The 23,518-nt window shown below is 41.3% G+C and overlaps 1 long non-coding RNA gene, 3 other non-coding genes and 1 pseudogene across 53 annotated transcripts in view; all 5 read left to right on the forward strand.

Moving 5' to 3' along the window:
• The window catches only part of LOC103351270 (uncharacterized), a 235,567-nt gene that overhangs the window by 65,553 nt on the left and 146,496 nt on the right, over positions 1–23,518 (forward strand). For all 50 annotated transcript variants that reach the window (XR_011380615.1, XR_011380616.1, XR_011380617.1 and 47 more), the window contains 6 exons: positions 494–571; positions 3,228–3,358; positions 3,755–3,799; positions 7,510–7,638; positions 8,651–8,691; positions 9,793–9,830. This is a non-coding gene — a long non-coding RNA (uncharacterized lncRNA). The remainder of the gene's footprint in view (positions 1–493; positions 572–3,227; positions 3,359–3,754; positions 3,800–7,509; positions 7,639–8,650; positions 8,692–9,792; positions 9,831–23,518) is intronic.
• On the forward strand, positions 644–724 carry LOC127483927 (small nucleolar RNA SNORD115). Its single transcript, XR_007910718.1, has one exon. It is a non-coding gene; the product is annotated as a small nucleolar RNA SNORD115 (small nucleolar RNA).
• LOC127483948 (small nucleolar RNA SNORD115) lies at positions 3,430–3,510 on the forward strand. Its single transcript, XR_007910739.1, has one exon. It is a non-coding gene; the product is annotated as a small nucleolar RNA SNORD115 (small nucleolar RNA).
• Positions 5,724–5,794, forward strand: LOC127483989 (small nucleolar RNA SNORD115; annotated as a pseudogene).
• Positions 9,303–9,369, forward strand: LOC127484065 (small nucleolar RNA SNORD109A). The gene has a single exon (XR_007910844.1). It is a non-coding gene; the product is annotated as a small nucleolar RNA SNORD109A (small nucleolar RNA).

Raw genomic sequence — 23,518 nt, forward strand, 5'->3', positions numbered from 1 at the left:
GTTTGAGACTTCATGGCTGAAGCAAGTTATTGAGGCTCAAGCGAGCTGTAACATCTTAGTGCATTGGCCAGATCAGCTAGAACATTTTAGTCATTGGCCAGGAATTGCTCTCCTCTACTATCAGCTATTGCAGTAGGAGGCCCTGGCCGTGGAGCAACCGAGGCAGGGTGGGAGGTTTTGTGGGGCTGTGCCAGTGCATGCTTGTCCAGAATGGGTCCCAGCCGGGCCCTGTGTTTTGGGGACAAGAAAGAGCGGTGATAGTAACCCTTTCCTAAGGGCCATAGGGTCCGATTGGACCACTCTGGCCCCATAACCAATAGGCCCAGGAGTTCATGGGCACGGTGGGTGGAGCTTGCCTAACCCGCCACGCCAGCTGGGCTGACTGCCTGAGAAGCCTCACCTGGGCCAAGGGGTCGAAAGCATAAGTGGAACCAGTGCACTTTGAGCCTGCTCCTGCAGTTTGTTCACACCCATCCCTCTTCTTGTCCCACAGATTATATCAAGTCTCCAGTGGCCCATGAGCTGGTGGTGCCAGCCTCATTGACAAAATAAATGTATGGAACTGCCTATGGTAAGCCAATCCATCTGGGCCCTTGAGGTGGGTCTAAGAGCTCAGGGATCCTGTGATATGGTTCCTGTGGTTGGGTTGATGATGAGACCTCATACTGTCTCGAAGAGAGATGATGACTTAAAAATCATGCTCAATAGGATTACACCAAGGCCCAGCCTAGTGACAATGGTGTAAGAGGACCCCCATGTGCCTTCCACAGAAGGAGACCCTAGGGACTGGAAACCTCATGGCTCCCCTAGCCAGGGCATAGTCCCCAGGTATAAGTGGCTGCTCATGCAGGATCCACCCAAACTCCTTCCTCCTTGGGCTTGGTGTGTGCTCCCTACTCTTGGAGTTGCAGAGCTGCAGTGGGGGGCTCCTTCAGCTCCTTTTGTCTCTTTGTGTCTTTCAGGGGTTGCCCAGCAGGGCATCCTTGCACCCCGGGTCCCTAGCGAGTGGTTGGTGGGGAGTCATGAAGCCTGGGCAGGGGAGCAGGGGGTTGTGTGAGTCAGTTGAAGTGAGCCTGAAGGATGGACCCCAGGAGCCACAGGAAGGCAGCTTCGGGCAGTACTCCTGCATTAGCTGTGCTGCTGGGCTCTGAGGCCATGCAAACTTTCCTTGAGCTCCTGCTCTCATTCTGGGGCTGAGTGAGGAAATGGAAACGGTTCCTAGAGTCACCATTCATCCTGTATGGGCTGCAAGTGCTCTGGGCTTCCTTGCAGGTAGGACAGCTGCATAGGGAGCTTGTTGCAGCCCCATGCATGAGCTGCCATTATTCCATGTATTTCTGGACATATATTCAGGACCTTGCTGCTCTAGTCATCAGATTGAAGAGTTGGTCAGAGGAAAGAAATGATTTCAGGTAGGCAGCATGGCAGCAGAAAGAAAGACCTCTTGATCCACACTGCTCTCTCCTGCCCTGAGGGTCAGAAAAGAGGGCTTTTAAAGGAAAGTGGTAGCTGCAGGATGAGATGGAGAACAATAAGCTAAGTGAGCTGGTGATTAGTCAGATTCTTGGACTTTGTTCTGTTGATGGTCCATCTGGTTGGAGTCTTCTTGATAATGGGGCTCAGCTGTGTGCAATTGATGCTGTACACCTTCTCTGCAGCAGTGTGAATCTGTTTCCAAATCACCTCTTTTGAGTAGGGTTCTTCACTTCCCAGGCAAACATTATTATTCAGTAGTCACAGGTAGTTTACAACACCTGCAGATGGCCCGTGCCACCCTAAATATGAAAAGGGAAGGGACGATGCCTTCATTTCAGTTACACAGGGGCAGCCCAAGCTCCTTCTACCTTGGGCTGTGTGTGCTCCCTGATGGCCGAGGGGCAGGGCTGCACTGGGGGCTCCTTCCCCAGCTTCCTTCATCCCCTTGTGCCTTTTAGTGAGATGTGGTAGCCAGGATCCCAGGTCAGAGGATGGCAGGCTTCATAAGGCCTGTTGGGGGCAGAGTATGGGATCCGGGCAGGTCACCCAAAGTGAACCAGAGGGCTGGACCCACAGAGCCACAGAAAGGCAGCCTCAGACAGTGCTCCTGGGTGAGCTGTGTTCCCTTTGGGCTCTGAAGCCCAGAATGCCTTGCCTGAAACCCTGGCCTAGTGCAGGGGCCTAGTGAGGGATAGAAACAGTTCCTAAGAGAAGGGTCACAGGGGCCAGTGCTGCCTCTTGGCCTGTGTGTGGGCTGCAACAGCTCTGGGTTGCCTTGCTTCTGTGGGCAGAAGTGTGTGGTATGTGGACTTGGGATCAGGTCTTTGGATTCGTGGGGGGGATTGGGGGGTCTGAGATTGTGTAGGAGGCCCAGGTCACAAACCCACACAGGGAGTAAGGCTTGGCAGGGCAGCCAGCTGTGCCCATGTCAGGTAGCCTGGGAGCTTCATGTGGGTTGTGTGGAAGGTTGATCCTAAGTATTAGGGACACTCTGACCAGTGCCTGATCAGGCAGGTTTGGACCCTTGACTTGAGTGCCCCAAGCCAGGGAGCCTGAAGGAGCTCGCTCTGCACGCCCCTTCCTCAGGCAGGTGCTGCCAATATTTAGTGAAACAGGTGAATTTCAGAGTTGAGCCCAGCAATCATGCCAGTTCACCTCCTGGGCCATGGCTCTCACTTCTAGGGGAGGGGAGAAGTACCAGGGTTCCATGGGAAGGGGTCAGCCATGGTGAAGCCTGCTTTCAGCACATAACCCATGCCCGATCTTGGGAATGCATGCAGGACTGGGGTGGGGAACGACACTATAAGGAAAGCTTCCAGGATATAGTATGTGCATGTACCTGCACCCGAGTGCCCCAGCCTGGTGGGTAAGCCATGTTAGGCCCAGGGCACCATGGGGGCCTCCTTGATGTGTCTCACGTGACCAGTCCTGTGGGGCCAAGACTGCCAAGACCATGCCAGTGCTTGGTGGTCCTGCCTGGGTCCTGGCCAGGAGCTTAAGGTAAGGGGGTAGAAAGGAGCAGTGGGGGTAGCCCCTCCAGGCAGGGTGACGCAGCGCAGGTGAGCCTCAACAGGCTCAGCAGTTTGTGGGTGAGGTGGGGAGAGCTTGTCCAATCCACCATGCCAACATGGATGCCCACTTGGAAAGCCTCACCTTGGCTGATGGGGTGAAAGCACACTCTGGAACCAGTGTATATACCCCAAGCTGGCTTCTGCTGTCTGTTTACACCCAACCCCCTCCCTGTCCCACAGGTGATGTCAGCAGAGGAAGCCCTTGTGGTTTCCACTTCCCCAGGGGCGAGGGCTGTGGTCAAAGCTCCAGCGGCCTATGAGCTGGTGCTGCCAGCTCCACTGGCAGAAGGAAACATCTGAGACTGCCTGAGGTAAGCCAATCTCTCTGGGCCCTGGAGGTAGGACAGCACCAATGGGATCCCATGGTGTGGGTCCTGGGGTTGGGTCAATGATGAGACCTCATACTGTCTCGAAGAGAGATGTGAACTTAAAAATCATGCTCAGTAGGATTGCACTGAGGCCCAGCCTAGTGACTGTGGTGCAAGCAGGCCCTGGGGGCTCCACATGTCTCTCAGGGGATGAGACCCTGGGGACTGGAGACCTTGAGGCCCCCCAGACCAGGATGCAGTTCTCAGGCATGAGGGGCTGCTGGTGTGTGATCCGCCCAAGCTCTTTCCTTCTTGGGCGTGTTGTACACCTCACCCTGGCAGAGGTGAGGCCATGCTAGCAGCTCTCTCCTCAGCTCTTCATCCCTTTGTGTCTTTCAGTGAGACATGCCCCCTGGTGTGGCACCCTCAGACTCATAGTCCCAGGTGAGTGCCTGTCATGGGTCTGAGTTTGGGCAGGGGCGTAGGTAGTCTGAGTAGATGACCTGAAATTGGTTTCTGAGGCCAATCACACTGTACCTGAACACCTGCCCCGGTCAGCAGCTAATCAACAAAATTTTTTCTGGGGCCCAGGCAATTAAGGCCCTCTCAAATGAGTTCCATATAAGGCCTGTGTTCTCTTAGTCATTTTTGGCTTCAGGTGATTTAGAATGCCTTTGGACTTTGGGTAGATATTTAGTAATACAGGGGATCCAGTTCCTGGCTATTGTTGGCAATAGAAATTAGTGTTTGGGCCCCATAAAAGTGAGTCCCCACCATGGGGATGCCTCTTTTTCCCTCAGCTCTGTGTTTTGCATGCAGCCCATGATCTTCCCAGGGTTGGTTGGTGGATAACTCTAAATCAGGGGAAACCTCTGAGGGCATCTTGTCATTCAGGATTGTGTTTTGACTGCTTCTCTTAGTCACAAGTACATCAATCATGTTGATATATTACCCTCTCCATTTTTGACTGATACACAAAGCTTAATTTTAAACAAAACAAGCAGTTTTTACCCTAATTGTCTATGGTACAAGATAGAAATGTCCTGAACCAGCCTTTCATCTCCCCAGTAGGAATGTCTTGTCCACAATGTGAAAGACAAAAGTATTTTCTCCAAAGTCAGTATTTTTGCCTTATCATCTGTTGTGCTTGTAGTACTTATTTTAGAGTGGACTATGGTGACAAAAAGTCTCTGGCAAAAAACCTGAACTAACTGGAGCATGTATGGTTAAGACCTTGTCTGATCATTGAGTTCACCTGGGAATGGATATTCACATGTCTCCCCTAGGAGAGCCCCTTGCCTAACATTCTTTTTGGCCATAGACAGCAGCCACGGTTCCCTGTTTGACCTTTGTCTTGGTGTTTTTACTGGTTTGCTGAATCAGAAAGGAGTAGTGGGATGTTTTGACTTAAGGCCCGACACAGCCCAAATATCTTTCCCCAACAAGTGAATCATCGACCCTGTATTTCCCACATATTGGACTCACTGTCCCCAGCCATCAACAAGAGTCCCTTTTCAGGACTGCTCACTTCATTTTACTGAAGATATCCCTGTGTGAGCCACCATCCCGACACCAGGACAGTACTCTGTTTTGGCACTTATCCTACTCTTTTTGACCCACTTAATGCTACTGCAGGCAAATTCCTGTTGGTTCTTGTGCCCCGGGGGCGATGCCTGTTGGCCAAGTGCTCAACAGTGAATGCATTGACTCTGCTGCTACCTTGGAAAAGGAATCATCTTACCTACCTAGTGCGGGGGTGGGGAACATCTGGCCCGCAGGTCATCTCTGGCCCACAAAACCATTTGGTCTGGCCCAGCTGAGGCAACCACAGGCTGACTTTAAATACAATAAATCTGCCGGCGCCGCGGCTCAATAGGCTAATCCTCCGCCTAGCGGCGCCGGCACACCAGGTTCTAGTCCCAGTCGGGGCGCCGGATTCTGTCCCGGTTGCCCCTCTTCCAGGCCAGCTCTCTGCTGTGGCCCGGGAGTGCAGTGGAGGATGGCCCAGGTGCTTGGGCCCTGCACCCCATGGGAGATCAGGAGAAGCACCTGGCTCCTGGCTCCTGCCATCGGATCAGCGCGCTGGCCGCGGCGGCCATTGGAGGGTGAACCAACAGCAAAAGGAAGACCTTTCTCTCTCTCTCTCTGTCCACTCTGCCTGTCAAAAAAAAAATAATAATAAAAATAAAATAAATAAATAAATATTTAAAAAAATACAATAAATCTACAGCAAGCTAATATTTAGTTGATAATTTTGTGTGGCCCGTGAGTGATGTTATAAATATCCAAATGGCCTTTGGCAGAAAAACGATTCTCACCCCCAGTAGCATCAGAGACCCATGTCCAGAGTCACAGGTTATTCTGTTTTGGGTCCATGATGAGACTTTGTTTTGAGAGATGATGACTTAAAAGTCATGTTTACTGAGATTATACAAATTCATTCTAGTGACTTTGGTGGAAGAGGACTTTGGGTTTTTGAGGCTGGATACCTTGATGTACTGAAAGCCACACCAGGGTCCCCAAACATGTCCTCCTGCTTGTTGCACTTGAATATCAATATGAATTTTTCTGATTGACATAAACATCATTTTCTCAAATATTCTTATTGAACAGTATAGAATTTTTGACTCAGTGTTACCCAGTCCAATATTTAATATTTCATTTGAGTGCATATGCCTGACTATACAAAATTTTTTTTATATTATTGTGAGATTCTAACAGTGTTGCACTATGTGCTGTTGCTAGTGAAATTTCCGTAACTGTAGGACCATCATAAAGAAGGGAAATGTGAGAATTCAGTATGTGCTTTGCCTCTGAAGCTTAAAATCAAATAATGTGGCTAAATCAATACCCAAATTTCATCTCCTGAACATCATGCGACACCACTGTTGTCAGAATAATAAAGTGTATATTACAAATAGGGAAAATCGGCTGGCGCTGTGGCTCACTTGGTTAATCCTCCGCCTGTGGTGCCGGCATCCCATATGGGTGCTAGGTTCTAGTCCCGGTTGCTCCTCTTCCAGTCCGGCTCTCTGCTGTGGCCTGGGAAGACAGTGGAGGATGGCCCAGGTGCTTGGGCCCCTGCACCCGCGTGGGAGACCAGGAGGAAGCACCTGGCGCCTGGCTTCGGATCAGTGCAGCGTGCCAGCCGAAGAGGCCATTTGGGGGGTGAACCAACGGAAGGAAGACCTTTCTCTCTGTCTCTCTCACTGTCTATCTGTCAAATAAATTTTAAAAATGAGGAAAATTATTATTAGTATGGAATTTGAAAGGTTTAGGTTCACAAATTCAGTCACCATGAGTACCATTATGAATTTTCTTTTTTTAAAGATTTATTTATTTATTTGAAAGGCAGAGTTGGGGCCAGCACTGATGTGTAGATGGTTAAAGCTCTGCCAGCTGCTCTTGTATCCCATATGGGCACCAGTTTGAGTCCTGGTTGTTCCACTTCTGATCCAGCTCCCTGTTAATGAACCTGGGAAGGCAGCAGAGCATGGCCCAAGTGCTGTGCCCTTCACCCATGTGGGAGACCCAGAAGAAGTTCCTGGCTTCAGCCTGGCCCAGCCCCAGCTGTTGCAGCCATCTGGGGAGTGAACCAGCGGATGGAAGACTTCTCTTTCTCTCTGTCTCTTCCTTCCTCTCTCTAACTCTGCCATTCAAATAAATAAATCAGTCATTTTTTGAAAGAAGAGTTGGGGATGGAGAGGGAGGGAGGGAAAGAGGAAAACAGGGAGGGGAAGAGAGAGAGAGAGAGAGAGATCTTCCATCTATTCATTCGCTCTCCAAATGGTTGTAACAGCTAGGGCTGGTCCAGGTCAAAGCCAGGAGCTTTATCCGGGTCTCCCATGTGGGTGTAGGCATGGGCCCAAGTACTTGGGCCACCTTCTGCTGTTCTCACAGGCTATTAGCAGGGAGCTGGATTGGAAGTGGAGCAGCCAGGTCTTCAGTCAGTGCTCATATGAGATGCCAGCATCAGAGGCAGCAGGTTAACTCACTGCACCACAATGCCAACCCCTGATGGATTTTCTGATCATAAACGATTGGTCTGCTTAGTGGAATCCTCTCCAAAAATATTCACATTTTTGCAGAATTTCATTAAGTAATATTAGAGCACTTTTAGTCCAATTCCTATTGTCCTATCTGTTTGCTTCCAGATAAAGACTAATGGAGAAGAGTACCCTTTGTGATGTTGCTACTTATACAACTACTATAACTCAGATATACTTCAGTGAATCTAACTGGTCTCCCATCCCTTTGAATCGTGCTTTAAGGATGTAATTCTGGTAAGTGTTTACAAAATTAAGTGGATGTGTGTGGAAATGTAATGATGTAAAAATTAGGCTCAACAGAATGATGATGAAGCCCAAAATAAGTTACAGTCTTCGCAACAAGATTTGGAAAGTCATTAGATTTAGGGATGAGGTTACAATTCTAATTTGGGCTAGGTGGGAAGAAACTTTCTATCTGAATCTAAGAACATTTTAAAATTATTTTATTCTATACTTAGTGTCTTTAGTCTTCATACTCAAACATGGTTAGCATGGATTTCTTGACTTATTTTTTAGCTCTATTGTGTATTTCTTAATGTTCCACCAGCAAGAAGTATGCCATTCTCTACCATTGGTGATTTAAAAAATTCCAAAAATACCATTAGACTAGTGAACTCTGGCCTTTATTACATCTACTCATTCATACACTATGAGTGTGGCTATTTTTTCTTCCAGTGAGTGACTGATACCTGTAATGAAACCCTCTCAAATGTCCACCTGTTCTGTTATCTACTGTGAGCTGAATACAGGAGATAAAAATGTTAGATTATTAGTGTGATATGGGGAATTATTATTAGAAGTGGACTTGTCTGGATCAAAGATAAGCAAATATCTTAGGACGATGATGGTCAACTGTGTGTCCATCGAATAGAAAAATAATGCTTTCAGAACTGGCTCATACTCTCATAATACCACTATACTGTACCTTTCATTTTTCATATCATGTAGCATTTTAATAAAACTTCTGTTGTTTGAATGCAACTTTATAATTTCTCATTTAAGAGACAACTGCTGGGTCAGTTATTGGATAGCTTTTTAAAGGATATTATTGGCTATTTGTAAGAATTCAAGGAGAAAATAAATGAAATGATAAAGGTGACAAAAATCAAACAACTGGTCATTACTGGTAAGGACTGTAAGTGCTGGAATGACTTTATGATAATTATAATGGAACCAATGTATTTCATTTTTAATTAAATTGATGTGTTTTCTGATGTCTTATTTTCTTTGTGCTATTTTGCTACAGGTTAAAGGCTAGAATCAGTTATTGTACTTCAGAGATCACAGGTGAGCAACTACTCTGTTGCTTTTGAAATGCTTTGTGTGTTCTATGACCAATGACATCAGAACTTCCAAGGTCTGTGAGTTTATTATTTCAGAGGCTCAACAGAGAATAATTTTATGGCAGATAAATTTCCCCATGAGTATCCCTACTTTGTTTCTACCTATTTTAAAATCCTTTATTTTTGAGGCAACCTAAATAAGTTGGGTTATCATTGACCTATTTCCTTTTCTCACCATTTTGTGTTAGGAGAAAAAAATCTTGTAATGAACTTCAAATGAGCTAAATATTGATTTTTTATCCTTATCTGGCAACTCAGAACATGAATGTTTCTACTCATATTTGTACTATAATCATATTTTTTATTTTAATCTTTAAAATTTTAGTTGACCAAATTTAAAAATTTGTTTTAAATTTTTCAATTAGATTTTATCTAATTTTATTAAAATAACCTAAATCCTATTTTTTGTGCCATATATATATATATATGTATGAGAGCTCCATTATTTAGGTACTAAAAATGTCCACTGTACAATTTACTGTTCACTCATGTGTTAGATTTATTTTGTGAAGTCTTATTTATAGAAATACTTATTTTCTGGGAGGGTGCTTGTCTGGATCGATGATGAGAACAAGTGTCTGAGGATGCTGAGGGACTCATTCCAGATGTCAATCTGAGGTCCAGATGAGTGGTTCTGTAATAGGGTAAATAAGACTCTCAGAGCCTGGTGATCCCCTAGTAACAATGTACCATTGTAAACATGCCTTTTCTTGGTCTCAGAACAGGCATTAGCATTTTATGATAAACCAATGTGTTCACTGACTCGAGTTGCTTCATTTTGCTTTAACAGAAACTTATACATAAATATTTGTATATAAGAAACATGTTATTGAGTAAAAATTAGCAAATTTACAAAATTTGCAAGGGGCAAGTAATTATGATATGTATTCAAAGTCATTACTGTTGTGGTAAAAGAAGGAAACTTTGAATGCCTATGTTGAATATTGACAATAGAACCAATGTCAGTCACCTTTGTTCTTTTACTGCTGAATATTTTCTAAGAGGATGTCTTTGCTTTTCTTTCTGTTATGTTTTGCTGAGGTAGAAGGGCAGGCACCTGGTCCTTCACTTTAGAGAAGAAGGGTGAGTAGTTAAATCAGTATCTTCAGAATTCATATGTCATGTGCTCTGCCCCAGGTTAATATTAGGTTCTGTGCTCATGTTTTCAGCAGCTTATTTGAGGATATTGTCATGATAATGTCCTTTTCTTCATTGAGATACTCCCCAAGGCCACCTACAATATTAGATCCATATCATTTCTTGTTTCATCATTTCTGCTTTTATGGAAAAAAATGTAGAATTAAAGGAGTTTTTTTGAAATTTAATATCAAAAATCACTGAAGTGAAATCCATTTGTGCTAAAATATTATCACACTTTCCTCATCTATTTAATTATCAAGTTTCCAAGATAGATATTCCATGGTTCATAAGGTCTTTGTGGTCTATTATAATATATAACTACTTCTAATTGTATCGTTATAGATTGACTTGCACTCTTTTTTCATTTTTGAAACATGAGAAGCTATGTGAGATGTTGTATCTGTGGTGTAAGATAGTCATAGAAATAAGACACCTAGGTTGTTTCTAGAAGGCTTGTAACTTCTATATCTTTGTGTTGAATATTTGCTGTTTGGATGGTATACGTTTATTGAGCTGTATGATTTTAGTTCATGTGCTTTCTATATAATTCTTCAGTAGAAAGTAAAACATTCCATCATAGTAGCCCAATTAATGGTTAATATATTTCTTTAGGAATATTATCCAGCAGATTATATCATTTGGTGTTTAATGATTGATGTCCTCATTTTAGGGCATATGTGTTCTCTTATACACTGGCAGCTTCAGCAAATAATATCATGTATTAGTTTATTTTAATGTACTTTTTCTATGCATATGTCTATAATTTTTTTCTGTTTTGAAAATTAGGTAAACAATTCCAAGTGTTCAGTGTTGAAGTATTTTGTCTGAGTATTTATGTACTTTGAAACTGAATTCTTAATATTTCCTTTGCAAGATCCCTTACACTGGAACACATAGCTCCTTTTCAGAGAAGGAATGAATGTTGTAACACCCTGATGGTTTTCCTTTCCATGTGCTATGTAGCTGAATACACAAGAAAACACAGCAGTTAATATTCAGTATGATTATTTCCATACAATGTGCAAAGTTATTGAGCACAGATGGTAAGAAAATAGAGGCCTACATGCAGTACACAGTAGGGTGAATTTGGGTGATGTTGATGAAATCAGAGTATTAAGCCAAACATGAGAATGATAAACTGCTTGATTAAGGAGTTCCTTGGAGGTTACTCACTCAATACACAGCTGAGAAATTCAAGTCCCTCTTACCTTTTGGCTACTTGATACACAAAAACTAAAATATTTTTTTTAAATTTTAATCTCCCTTACTTAATTTTCCCTTTTTAAGATGAAAAAATTCCATCCTTCAGTTACTGCCAAGACCACTCCATTTTAGAGAACTCTAACAATATAGAATATAAAATGATTGACAATATATGTATTTTCACATTTCTTCCATTTCTAGAGGTGAAATATTTAAGTATTTTTCCTACCTTAATAAATAGATGGATTAATAGATACTTGCATTAAAAAAGAAAACGTGGCCGGTGCCGCGGCTCACTAGGCTAATCCTCCGCCTTGTGATGCCGGCACACCGGGTTCTAGTCCCAGTCAGGGCAACGGAATCTGTCCCAGTTGCCCCTCTTCCAGGCCAGCTCTCTGCTGTGGCCAGGGAATGCAGTGGAGGATGGCCCAAGTGCTTGGGCCCTGCACCCCATGGGAGACCAGGATAAGTACCTGGCTCCTGCCATCGGATCAGCGCGGTGCGCCGGCCGCAGCGCACCGGCCACAGCGGCCATTGGAGGGTGAACCAACGGCAAAGGAAGACCTTTCTCTCTGTCTCTCTCTCACTGTCCACTCTGCCTGTCAAAAAAAGTAGAAAATGTATTTCTGCAGATAGAAAAAATTTTTTTCTATCACAACCAATTTATTCCTACATAAAGGAGACATTAATTTGACATATGACATTTTGATAGTAATGTGTATTGTACAATCTCCTGTGGACATAACTAGTCCCAAAATCCCGATGTCAAAAACTATAGATGTGGGCCAGCGCCGCTGCACACTAGGCTAATCCTCCGCCTGCGGCGCCAGCATCCCGGGTTCTATTCCCGGTCAGAGCACCGGATTCTGTCCTGGCTGCTCCTCTTCCAGTCCAGCTCTCTGCTGTGGCCCAAGAAGGCAGTGGAGGATGGCCAAGTGTTTGGGCCCCTGCACCCGCATGGGAGACCAGGAGGAAGTACCTGGCTCCTGGCTTCAGATCGGCGCAGCACGCTGGCTGTAGTGGCCATTTGGGGGTGAACAAACAGAAGGAAGACCTTTGTCTGTCTCTCTCTCACTTTCTAACTCTGCCTGTCAAAAAAAAAAAAACAACAACAACTATAGATGTGACAATGTCCTCAGAGAATGTGAAGGACACCACTTCTTTAGCAATTCATACCTTTTTTTTGCTATTGCAAGATGCTGTACATCTAAAATCAGCATATTGCTCTGTTTCTGTGGAAATCATTTCTCAATAGATAGTATTTGAAAGTGAGGCCCACCTAATATTCAGGTTACTATTACTTCAGGAACATATTGGAATGTTAAGTCATCTGTATTTTATAGATGCATGGATATGACATTAAAATTAAATTTTATTAAAGCATCTTTTAAATTTTATGTATGATTCAGACCATTAAACAATAGGTTGTAGTTAATACAATGAAAATTGGCAGCCCTTTTTACAAAAATATGCCATTACAGTAGCATTTATTACTCAGAAACCAGGATAGTCTTTTATTTTCAATAAAATAATCTTAATTGCAAAGTAAAATTTAAACACCAGTATCCACAAGTTTTGAAAGTCATTGTCCAAATAAATTATTCAATTATTAATAATTTATAAATTAATAAATCTATTTGTGATGACAGTGACAGGATAAACCTTACTACCCTGATGAAGTATGTCAACATGAAATTAATCAGAAAAGTTTCAATAATGTAGATTTAGAGCAATTTATCAGGACAATTCTCAGAAATATTCTTGTGCCAATTTCATCTTTGTAGTGAGAATCTTTAATATTTTTAGTATTAATGTTTCTTTCCAAATAATCTGAACAAATTTATATTTGTTATAGAATTTTTTAAAAAATATATTTGTCTTTAGTGCTGACAATGCATACTAGAATATGAACAAATATGACACTTTGAGATGCGATGACTTTGAACAGCCCTTGTCTTGGCAGTTGAGGAATAGTTTTTATTCATGTATGTATAAAGTTAATTGAAAATAGATTTTAGTAAAAAATAAGAACTGGAATAGGAGAGAGGGGTAGGAGTGTGGGTGGGAGGGCAGATATGGTAGGAAGAATCACTATGTTCCTAAAGTTGTAATTATGATATTCATGAAGTTTGTATTCCTTAAATAAAAGGTTTCTGGGGGGAAAATAAATAAAAGTAAATGAAACAAAAAAAGAATTAAACACTAAAATTTTTAAAAAAGAAAATATAAAGCTTGTAAGTGATGTCCCAGGTTAAAGTAGTAAACAATCACACAGGATACAAAGGATTTTAATTTGGTGTGTTTGCTTAGCTTTACAAAAGCATGCTGAACAAGATGTAAAACAAACATTATGTTGTCCTATAAAATTTGTATGGCTTATTCAGATGTGTGTGAGAGAGATGGGGAAGGAGAGGGGTGGGAAACTTGACACAGAAAACAAGGACATCAGGTTGCCAGTACACTCTGTGGCAACGGTCATGTTGAAATCACAGTTCCCCTGATTCTGGAGTAAGCCCACAGTTCAGCCATTTCCAGTAAATATGGCAGGCTTAAAAGTCTTTATATACAATATTTCACAATTATGTTGGTAGTTTCTAAATACACAATTTGTGTGAAGATAAATCCAAGGTAATTTATCTAGGCTAGGCTATTGTGTGGTATATAATTAGCGAAAGATGATCAGATTGAGAGACTTGGCAAAGTGGGCAAGCTGGAATAGAGACTGAGCTACAAGTTTACATTAAAGATGCTCTTGGTTTAGATAAGCACATCTAAGAGAAAACTGGGAAAATATAAGTGGCATGAAATTCTTTGTATGACTTCTCCATCAGGAGGACTCAGCTAATTTTTTTTTAATAAATACCTTTTTTAAATTTTTTTATTTATTTTTTTGACAGGCAGAGTGGACAGTGAGAGAGAGAGACAGAGAGAAAGGTCTTCCTTTGCCGTTGGTTCACCCTCCAATGGCCGCTGTGGCCGGTGCGCTGCGGCCGGCGCACAGCACTGATCCGATGGCAGGAGCCGGGTACTTATCCTGGTCTCCCATGGGGTGCAGGGCCCAAGCACTTGGGCCCTCCTCCACTGCACTCCTTGGCCACAGCAGAGAGCTGGCCTGGAAGAGGGGCAAACAGGACAGAATCCGGCGCCCCGACTGGGACTAGAACCTGGTGTGCCAGCGCCGCTAGGCGGAGGATTAGCCTAGTGAGCCGCGGCGCCGGTATATCAGCTCATTTTTTGAAACAATAGAAATAGGGTTGCCCCTAAATAGAAAAATTATTCTTGTTTTTGAGAATTCATGGTCATAGAGTTGTTCTGATTATTATTTCTCATTAACTTTTTTAACTAATGGATTTTTAACTGATGTGTAATGCACATAGTTACAGGGTGCAGTGAGACATTCCAGTTCATGTGTAAAATGTATAATGAATAGATCAGGGTAATTGGCATATCTGTCATCTCAAACATTTATTATTTCTTTGTACTGAGACCATTCTCTTCATGAAGACAGAAAACTAATGAAATAAGTGAACTAAAAGTGCAGATTGAGGGAAAAATATAGATTTGTGTCTAGTAATACAATCTATAAATGGGCACTTGGCAGTAATATTTTCCCAATGTGGAAGAAAATGCTTAGGATAGTGAAAAGATAGTTATTGTAACCAGGTTTAGATAAGATATTGTTGTATTGATCCCTTTTACTGCAACAATCTATTCAACAAATATTGAAAATTATTTCTTAAAGCATAATTTATTCCATTCTAGTTGTATGTATGTTGTATGAAAGGCCTTCCTTAGATTGATCAGTGATAAGAGCCAGTATGTTCCCTTTGAAATAGCAGGAAGTAGGCTCCAGTCTGCCTGGATAGAGGGGTAGGTTGAGATTACTTTCTTCGATTAAGGCCTGAAGTTCCTGAAGCACATTTCACTTTGAGTCTAACAGAAGATGTTAGCTGAGGGGTAATAAATGGATTTCAAGGCTGGCAGTTGCGACTCTGCCTGTGAGTTCTTGTAAGAGCTCTCAGAATACCAACCAGCATTGAGAAGTTAGTTATGTCAATGATAGGGACAATTAGCTGCTCATTTTGACTTAATGAGTTGAGCTTTGCAGAGGGATTACAAGCTAAGAAGGAGATATTAGGACTTGATCAATCTATATAAAGGCTATTTGGGATGAGACTGGGTTATAATAGGCAGAGAGCACTTTCAGAATTGGTTCAATGTGGTGGCTCCCCTCAGTTATCTCATATTACCTTTCTTTATTCTAACAAATTGCATAGTCATAATAGCTTCATATAATTTATTTTGAGCTACTTATTGATATTATGCAAGTACTTGAATGTAAAATTAATTATAGAAATAGAAATTTATAAGAAGGGGAGAAAGATCCAACATGGGAAGCAGGATACACAGCAGACTCATAGAATGGTAGATGTTCTAAACAGCACTCTGGCATCAGAATCAGCCCTTAAGGCATTCAGATCTGGCTGAAGAGCCCATGAGAGTATTTTAGGCAAGGAAAGCCAAGACACTCTGGCAAAAAAAAAAAAAAAAAAAAAAAAACACCTAAATGAAAGATCTCTGTGAGTGAGATCCCAGTGCAAAGAACAGGCCAACAAAGAAGGAGGTACCTTTCTCTGAAGGGAGGAGAGAACTTCCACTTTGACTATGACCTTGTCTAAATAAGATCAAAGTCAGCGAACTCAAAAGGCTTCCATAGCCTTGGCAACTCATGACAAGGGCCTAGGGAGATTACTGACGCCATAAACAAGAGTGTCAATTTAAGTCAACAACAGGAGTCACTGTGCACTTACTCCTCATGTAGGATCTGTCCTTAACGTGTTGTCCAATGTGAATAAATGCTATAACTAGTACTCAAACAGTACTTTACACTTTGTGTTTCGGTGTGGGTGCAAACTGTTGAAATCTTTACTTAATATATACTAAATTGATCTTCTGCATATAAAGAGAATTGAAAATGAATCTTGATGTGAATGGAATGGGAGAGGGAGTGGGAGTTTTGAGGGCTGTGGGTAGGAGGGAAGTTATGGGGGGGCGGAGCCATTGTAATCCATAAGCTGTACTTTGGAAATTTATGTTTATTAAATAAAAGTTAAAAAAAAGAAATAGAAATTTAAAAATGATCAAGTGACTATAAAGTTGATTGTTAGTAATGCTGACAGTTCTATTTGAATATAGGACATTTGATACATAATGATAATGGGGCCAAACTGGTGTTTTGTTATAACTAATATTTATGTATTTTCTCAATTGATTTGTTTGCTTTTCTTTCTTCCAATTCTTCTGGCACATATTCTTGCTACAAAAAGTAAATGCTTGGGTCCAACACTATGGTACAAACAGGTACTGTTTGAGATGGTAGCTTCACATATCAGAACACAAGTTCAAGTGCTTGGCTACCCTCACCTCCAATACAACTTATGCAGCTGGGAAGACAGAGGAATAAGACCCAAGTACCTGGGCCCTTGCCACCTGGTTGAGACCAGGAAGGAGCTCCTGGTTTCAGCCTTCCTCAGACATGGCTCTTGTGGCCATCTGGGGAGTGAACCAGCAGATACTCTTCTATTTTCTCCCCTCCCCGCCCTCCTCCCCTCTCCCCCGACTCCCTCCTCTCCCTCCTCTGCCTCCTCTGCCTCTTCTGCCTCCTCTCCCTCCTCCCTAGTCCAGCCTCAGCTGTTCATCCATTTGGGCAGTAATGCAGTGAATGGAAAGATTCCCTCTCCCTCTCTTCCTCCCACTCCCTTCTTCAAATAAATCAATCTTAGAAGAAAAAAAAAAAGGTCTAAAAATTGTGGGACCACAAAAGACCCAAATACCTAAACAAATCTTAAACAAAATAACAAAGCTGGAAGCATCATAGCACTTGACTTCAAATTATTTTATGAAGTTATAGTAATCAAAAACAGCTGGTACTGGCATAAAAATAGATGAATGGATCAGAACAGAGAGCCCAGAAATAAATCTATGCTTATATACTTAGTGTATATTCAAAATTCCCCAAGAATATACAACAAGTAAAGGATAGACACATCAATAAATAACATTGGAAAAACTATATATTCAAATATAAAAGAATGAAATTGGACACTTATACACAAAAATCAACTCAAAACAGGTTAAGTACATAAATATAAGACCTGAAACCATAAAATTCCTAGGACAGAGTTCCTTGACTTTGGTCTTCACAATGACTTTTTTTGTTAAGACAGCAAAAGTACTGACAACAAAACCAAATATAAACCAGTGTGATTAAAACCAACTAAAATTTTCTGTACAGCAAAGGAAATGACGAGCCAAGTGGCAGATTTACAGAATGAAAATATTTTCAAACTATATATATGATGTTATTTATGTCCAACTCAATAACAAAAAATAGCACCTCACATAACCCAATTTAAAAAGATAGTTTCCCAAAATAATATCAGTAACTCCACTGCTGAATATATATACAACGGAAACTGAATCGCTGTCTTTTTTAAAGATTTTATTTTTATTTATTTGTCAGAGTTAGAGAGAGAGACAGAGAGAAAGGTCTTCCTTCTGTTGGTTCACTCTCTAATTGGCCGCAACGGCCAGAGCAGTGCCAATCCAAAGCCAGGAACCAGACGCTTTCTCATGATCTCTCATGTGAGTGCAGGGGCCCAAGCACTTGGGCCATCCTCTACTACCCTCCCGGGCCACAGAAAGAGCTGGACTGGAAGAGAAGCAACCAGGACTAGAACTGGCACCCATATGGGATGCTGATGCGGCAGGCGGAGGATTAACCTAGTGCACCACGGTGCTGGTCCCAATCTCTGTCTTGAGATAACTATACTCCCATGTTTATTCAGCATTATTTACAATAACCAAGATATAGAAACGATTTAAGTGCATCAGTGGACAAACTGATAAAAATATGTAATATATAGACACGATGAAATATTCTTCAGTCCTTAGAAAAAGGAAATCCTGATATTTGCAACACAAAGATGAACCTGGAGGATGTGATGTTACGTAAGCCAGACACAGATTCTGTAACTACTACATGACGTCACACCCTGCATGATCTCACTTATATGTGGAATCTAAGAAAATACAACTCATAGAAATAGAGAATAGAACTGGTTCCCAGTAGCTGGAGGGTAAGGGAACTGGACAGATATTGGTCAAGGGTATAAGCTTTCAGTTATAAGATGAATAAATTCTAGATATATAGTAAGGTTACTACAGTTAATACTTAGGTTGAACTAAGATCTTACCACACAAAAGTATAACTATGTGAAATGAGTGACAGATATGCTAACTAGCTTGACTGTAGTGATGATTTCACAATGTTAATGTATATCAAAATATCATATACCTTAAATATATACAATTTCAGTTTCTGACTTATACATCAGTAAAGCTGAAAAATGTATTTTTATGACAATAGTATGTAAGAGGGATGAGAGGATATGAGTTTATATTGGAACAAAGTTTTGTATACTATTGAAATTGATATTAATATAAATTAGATTGTTTTAAATTATGAGTTTAATTCCCATGGAAACTGCTGAAACTTTTTAAAACAATGATATTTAAATGGTACATTATTTAACAGAATGAAGGCGATAACAGAGAATATAAGAGCAAAAACAAAATCTATGTAAAATAAATAGCAAATTGGCCCACATAAATCCTATCTTACAAGTAATCACATTGAAGATTTAGTTAATATTGATACACTTAAATAAAGTTCAGTCAATACTCCAATCAAAAGACAGAGATTGCAGAATGGAGAGAAAAATCAAAACCATGATCCAACCCTATGCTGTGTCCAAAAGACACTAGTTCTTAGAGATAAGACATAAAACTTAAAATTGGAGGAAGTTTATATCATGGAAGCTCTAGTTAAAATAGAGCTGAAGCAGCTATACTGACATCAGACAAAATAGACCTTAACAAAAAAATTGCTGCTAAAGACAAGAACATTTTATAATGATAAAATCTGTCTATAAGAGACACATAATAGTTTATTTGTAAAATAAAAGAGCTCAAAATATACAAAGTAAAAATTATTAGGACTGAAGGGAGAAGTAGGAAACTATCATGAAAATTTGGAAACTTTAAAATCAAACTTTGAAAAATGGATAGAACAACAAGGCAAGATCAAGAAAGAAACAGAAAATTTAAGTCTGCCATACAAAACTTAGATATTACACTTAGAACAATCAGAATACACATTCCTCTCAAATGCTCATGAAATATTCTACAGGACTGACCATGTATTAGGCCATAAAACATGCCTCAATAATTAAAAAACAGCTGAAATAGTGCAACACAAAATATTAAAATAGATGAGGAGCTGGTGTTGTGGCATAGTAGCAGGTTAAGTCACTGCCTGGAACACCAGTATTCCTTGTAGGAACCGGTATTGTGTCCTGGTTGCTCCACCTCCCATCTAGCTCCCTGCTACTGGCCTGGGGAAAGAGCAAAAGATGGCCCAAGTGGTTGGGTCCATGTCAACCATATGGGAGACCCAGAAGAAACTCCTGGCTCAGCCCAGTCCAGACCTGAGTGTTGCCGCCACTTGGGGAGTTAACCAGTAGATGGAAGATCGATCAATAAATTAATGAATATCTTTCTCCCTCCGTCCCTCCCTCCCTCCCTGTGTGTATGTGTGTGTGTGTGTGTGTGTGTGTGTGTGTATCCCTCTCTGTAACTCTGCCTTTCAAAAAAAAAATCTCATTTTAAAAAGAGAAACCAGGGGCCAGTGCTGTGGTGTACTGGGTAAAGCCACCATCTGCAGTGCCAACATCCCAAATGAGCATAGGTTCAAGTCCTGGCTGCTCCACTTCTGATCCAGCCCTCTGGTATTAACTGGAAAAGCAGTGGAAGATGGTCCAAGTCCTTGGGCCCCTGCACCTGCACCTGCATGGGATATCCAGAGGAAGCTCCAGGCTCCTGGCTTCAGCTCAGCCAATCTTGGGCCATTGTGGCCATTTGGGGATTGGACCAGTGGATAGAAGACCTCTCTCTCTCTCTGACTCTGCATCTGCCTCTCTGTAAATCTGCCTTTCAAATAAAATAAATAAATCATGTTTTTAAAAAAATCAATGAGAAAGATAAATTGGGACACTCACAGTGGTGTGGAAATTAAGTGATGTGCTCATAAATAAAAGAGTCAAAGAATAAATAAAAAATTAGAAAATACTCAGATGAAAGAAGTTGAAAAAACAAAAATATTGTGGTTATATCTAAAGCATTGCTTAAGGGGAAATTTTATGACTGTGCTAATATTAGAAAAGAAGAACTATCTCAAGCTAACCTAATATTGCACCTTAAGAAATGAGAAAGGAGCAAACAGCCCAAAGAAGCATAAAGAAATAATAAAAATTAGCATGGGAAGTAGTGAGATGAAAATAGAAAAAATAATGAAATTAAAAGTTGGTTCATTTGATATATCAATAAAATTTGACATCATTAGCTAGACTGAGGAAGCAAGCAAGAAGACTCATTACTAAAAACAAATGGAGGCTGGTGTCGCGGCTCAATAAGCTAATCTTCCATCTGCAGCGCCGGCACACCAGGTTCTAGTCCCGGTAAGGGCACCAGATTCTGTCCCGGTTGCCCTCTTCCAGGCCAGCTCTCTGCTAGCCCAGGAGTGCAGTGGAGGATGGCCCAAGTCCTTGGGCCCTGTACCCACATGGGAGACCAGGAGAAGCACCTGGCTCCTGGCTTCGGCCAGCCGCGGCGGCCATTGGAGGGTGAACCAAGGGCAAAAGGAAGACCTTTCTCTTTGTCTCTCTCTCACTGTCCACTCTGCCTGTAAAAAAAAAAAAAGGAAGTACAATATTATATTACAGAAAAGGAATGGCTACAAGAAAATATTGTGAACAAGTGAGTCAATAATATAAATTAAATGATAATTGATAATTAGATAATTTTCTCTAAAGGCACAAACTACAAAACTGACTCATGAAGCAATAGGAAAATATAAATAGACCATTTATCATTAAAGAAACTGAAAAATTTCCATTTTTACAAAGATTTATTCATTTATTTGAAAGGAAGATTTATAGAGAGGCAGAGAGAGAGAGAAGGAGAATATGAATCTTTCATCCATTGGTTCACTCCACAAATGGCCACAACCGCCAGGGCTGGGCCAATCTGAAGCAAGGAAATTTTCCAGATCTCTCATGTGGGTGCATGGGCCCAAGAACTTGAGCCATCTGCTACTGCTTTCCCAGGCTCATTAGCAAGGAGCTGGATAATAAGTGGAGCAGATAGGACTTGAACCAGCACCCATATGGGATGCCAGCACTGCAGGCAGGGGATTTATCTGCTACACCAAAATGCCAGGCCCAAAAGTTCCAATTTTAAAAAGAGAGTGAATAAATAAATTTAATAGTAAAACTAAAGAAAATCCTAAAACCAAATGTCTTTGCTGGCAATATGCCAAAGTTTTAAAGACGAAATAAACCAATTACACATTCACAAACTCTTCCAAAGAAATAGAAGCTCATTCTATAAGGCCTATACTTCCCCCAGTGCCAATACCAGACAAAGGCATCACAACAAGGGAAGCTAAAGATTTCAATTCTTTCCTTTTTTAATAAATTATATTTAAGTTACACAAGTTTCATGTATTTCACATATATAGATTTAGAAACATACAATCCTATACTCCCTTCCATCCATGGTCCAACCTTTCTGCCTCCTCCATCTCTCTTTGCAACTCTTAATTTTTACGAAGATCTATTTTCAATTTACTTAATGATAGTAAAGTTTAACATTACACTAACATTACATAAACAGTATGAAGACAAAAAAGACTGTTCCCCAATGGAGGAGACAAGGGCTATAAACAATCATCAAATCCCAAAATGTCCGTTTCACTAAAATATATTACGATTTGCATACTCATTAGTTACCTCAAGTCAGGGAAGACATGATATCTGTCTCTTTGGTACTGGCTTATTTCACTAAGCATGATAGTTTCCAATTGGGTCCATCGTGTTGCAAAATACAAGATTTCTTTTTTCTTTCTTGCCTTTTTTTTTTTTACTCCTGAGCAGTACTCCATAGTGTATATACACCATAATACCTTTATCCAGTCAAGAGTTGATGAATCTTGGTTGATTCCCTATCTTAGCAATTGTGAATTGTACTGAAATGAACATGGGAGTACTCTTTCATATGTTGATTTCTTTTGGCTTGGATAAATTCCCAGGTGTGGGATTGCTGAATCATATAGTAGGTCTATACATATATTAGATTTCTGAGGTATCTCCATACTGTCTTCCACAGGGGCTGCACTAGTTTACATTCCCACCAACAGTACAGTGGATTAGGGTACTGTTTTTCACACATTCGCATTAGTATTTGTTGTTTGCTGTAGGAGAGCCATTCTAACTGGAGTGAGGTGAAACCTCATTGTGGTTTTAATTTGCATTTCTCTGATGTCTAGTGATCCTAAGCATTTTTTCAAGTGTTTGTTGGCCATTTGAATTTCCTCTCTTGAAAAATGCCTATTCGGGGCCGGCACTGTGGCACAGTGGGTTAAAGCCATGGCCTGAAGCGCCGGCATCCCATATGGGCGCCAGTTCTAATCCTGGCTGCTCCTCTTCAGATCCAGCTCTCTGCTATGGCCTGGGAAAGCAGTAGAAGATGGCCCAAGTGCTTGGGCCTCTGCACCTACGTGGGAGACCCAGAGGAAGCTCCTGGCTCCTGGCTTCAGATAGGTGCAGCTCCGGCCATTGCAGCCATCTGGGGAGTGAACCAGCAGACAAAAGACTTCTCTCTCTGTCTCTACCTCTCTCTGTAACTCTTTAAAAAAAAAGAAAAATGCCTGTTCAAGTCCTTTGTCCATTTCTTAACCGGATCATTTGTTTTGTTCTTGTTGAATTTCTTGAGCTTTTTATAGATTCTGGAAGTTAACTCATTATCAGTTGTGTAGTTTCCAAATATGAAATTCTGTTGGTTGCCTCTTCACTTTGCTGGGTATTTTTTTGCAGTGCAGAAGCTTCAAAGCTTGATGTAATCCCATTGGTCAATTTTGGCTTTGATTGCCTATGCTTCAGGGGTATTTTCCAAGAAGTCTTTGCCTATACCAATGTTGTTCAGTGTTTCCCCTATGTTCTCTAGTAATTTGAGGTATTGGGTCATAGATTTAGGTCTCTGATCCCTAGAGAGTAGATTTTGCTTTAAGGTTAAAGTAGGGATCTAATTGCATACTTCTACATGTTGCAATCCAGTTTTCCTAGCACCAATTGTTGAACAGCCTGTCCTTGCCCCAGGGATTTATTTTGGCTCCTTTGTCAAAGATAAGTTGGTTGTGGATGCTTAGATTGACTTCTAGAGTTTCTGTTCTGTTTCACTCATCTATATGTCTTTTTTTTTGTCCAGTACCAGGCTGTTTTGATTATAACTGCTCTTTGTATGTCTTTTTT

This window comes from Oryctolagus cuniculus, chromosome 12, assembly GCF_964237555.1.
Source record: "Oryctolagus cuniculus chromosome 12, mOryCun1.1, whole genome shotgun sequence".
Classification (NCBI taxonomy): Eukaryota; Metazoa; Chordata; class Mammalia; order Lagomorpha; family Leporidae; genus Oryctolagus; species Oryctolagus cuniculus.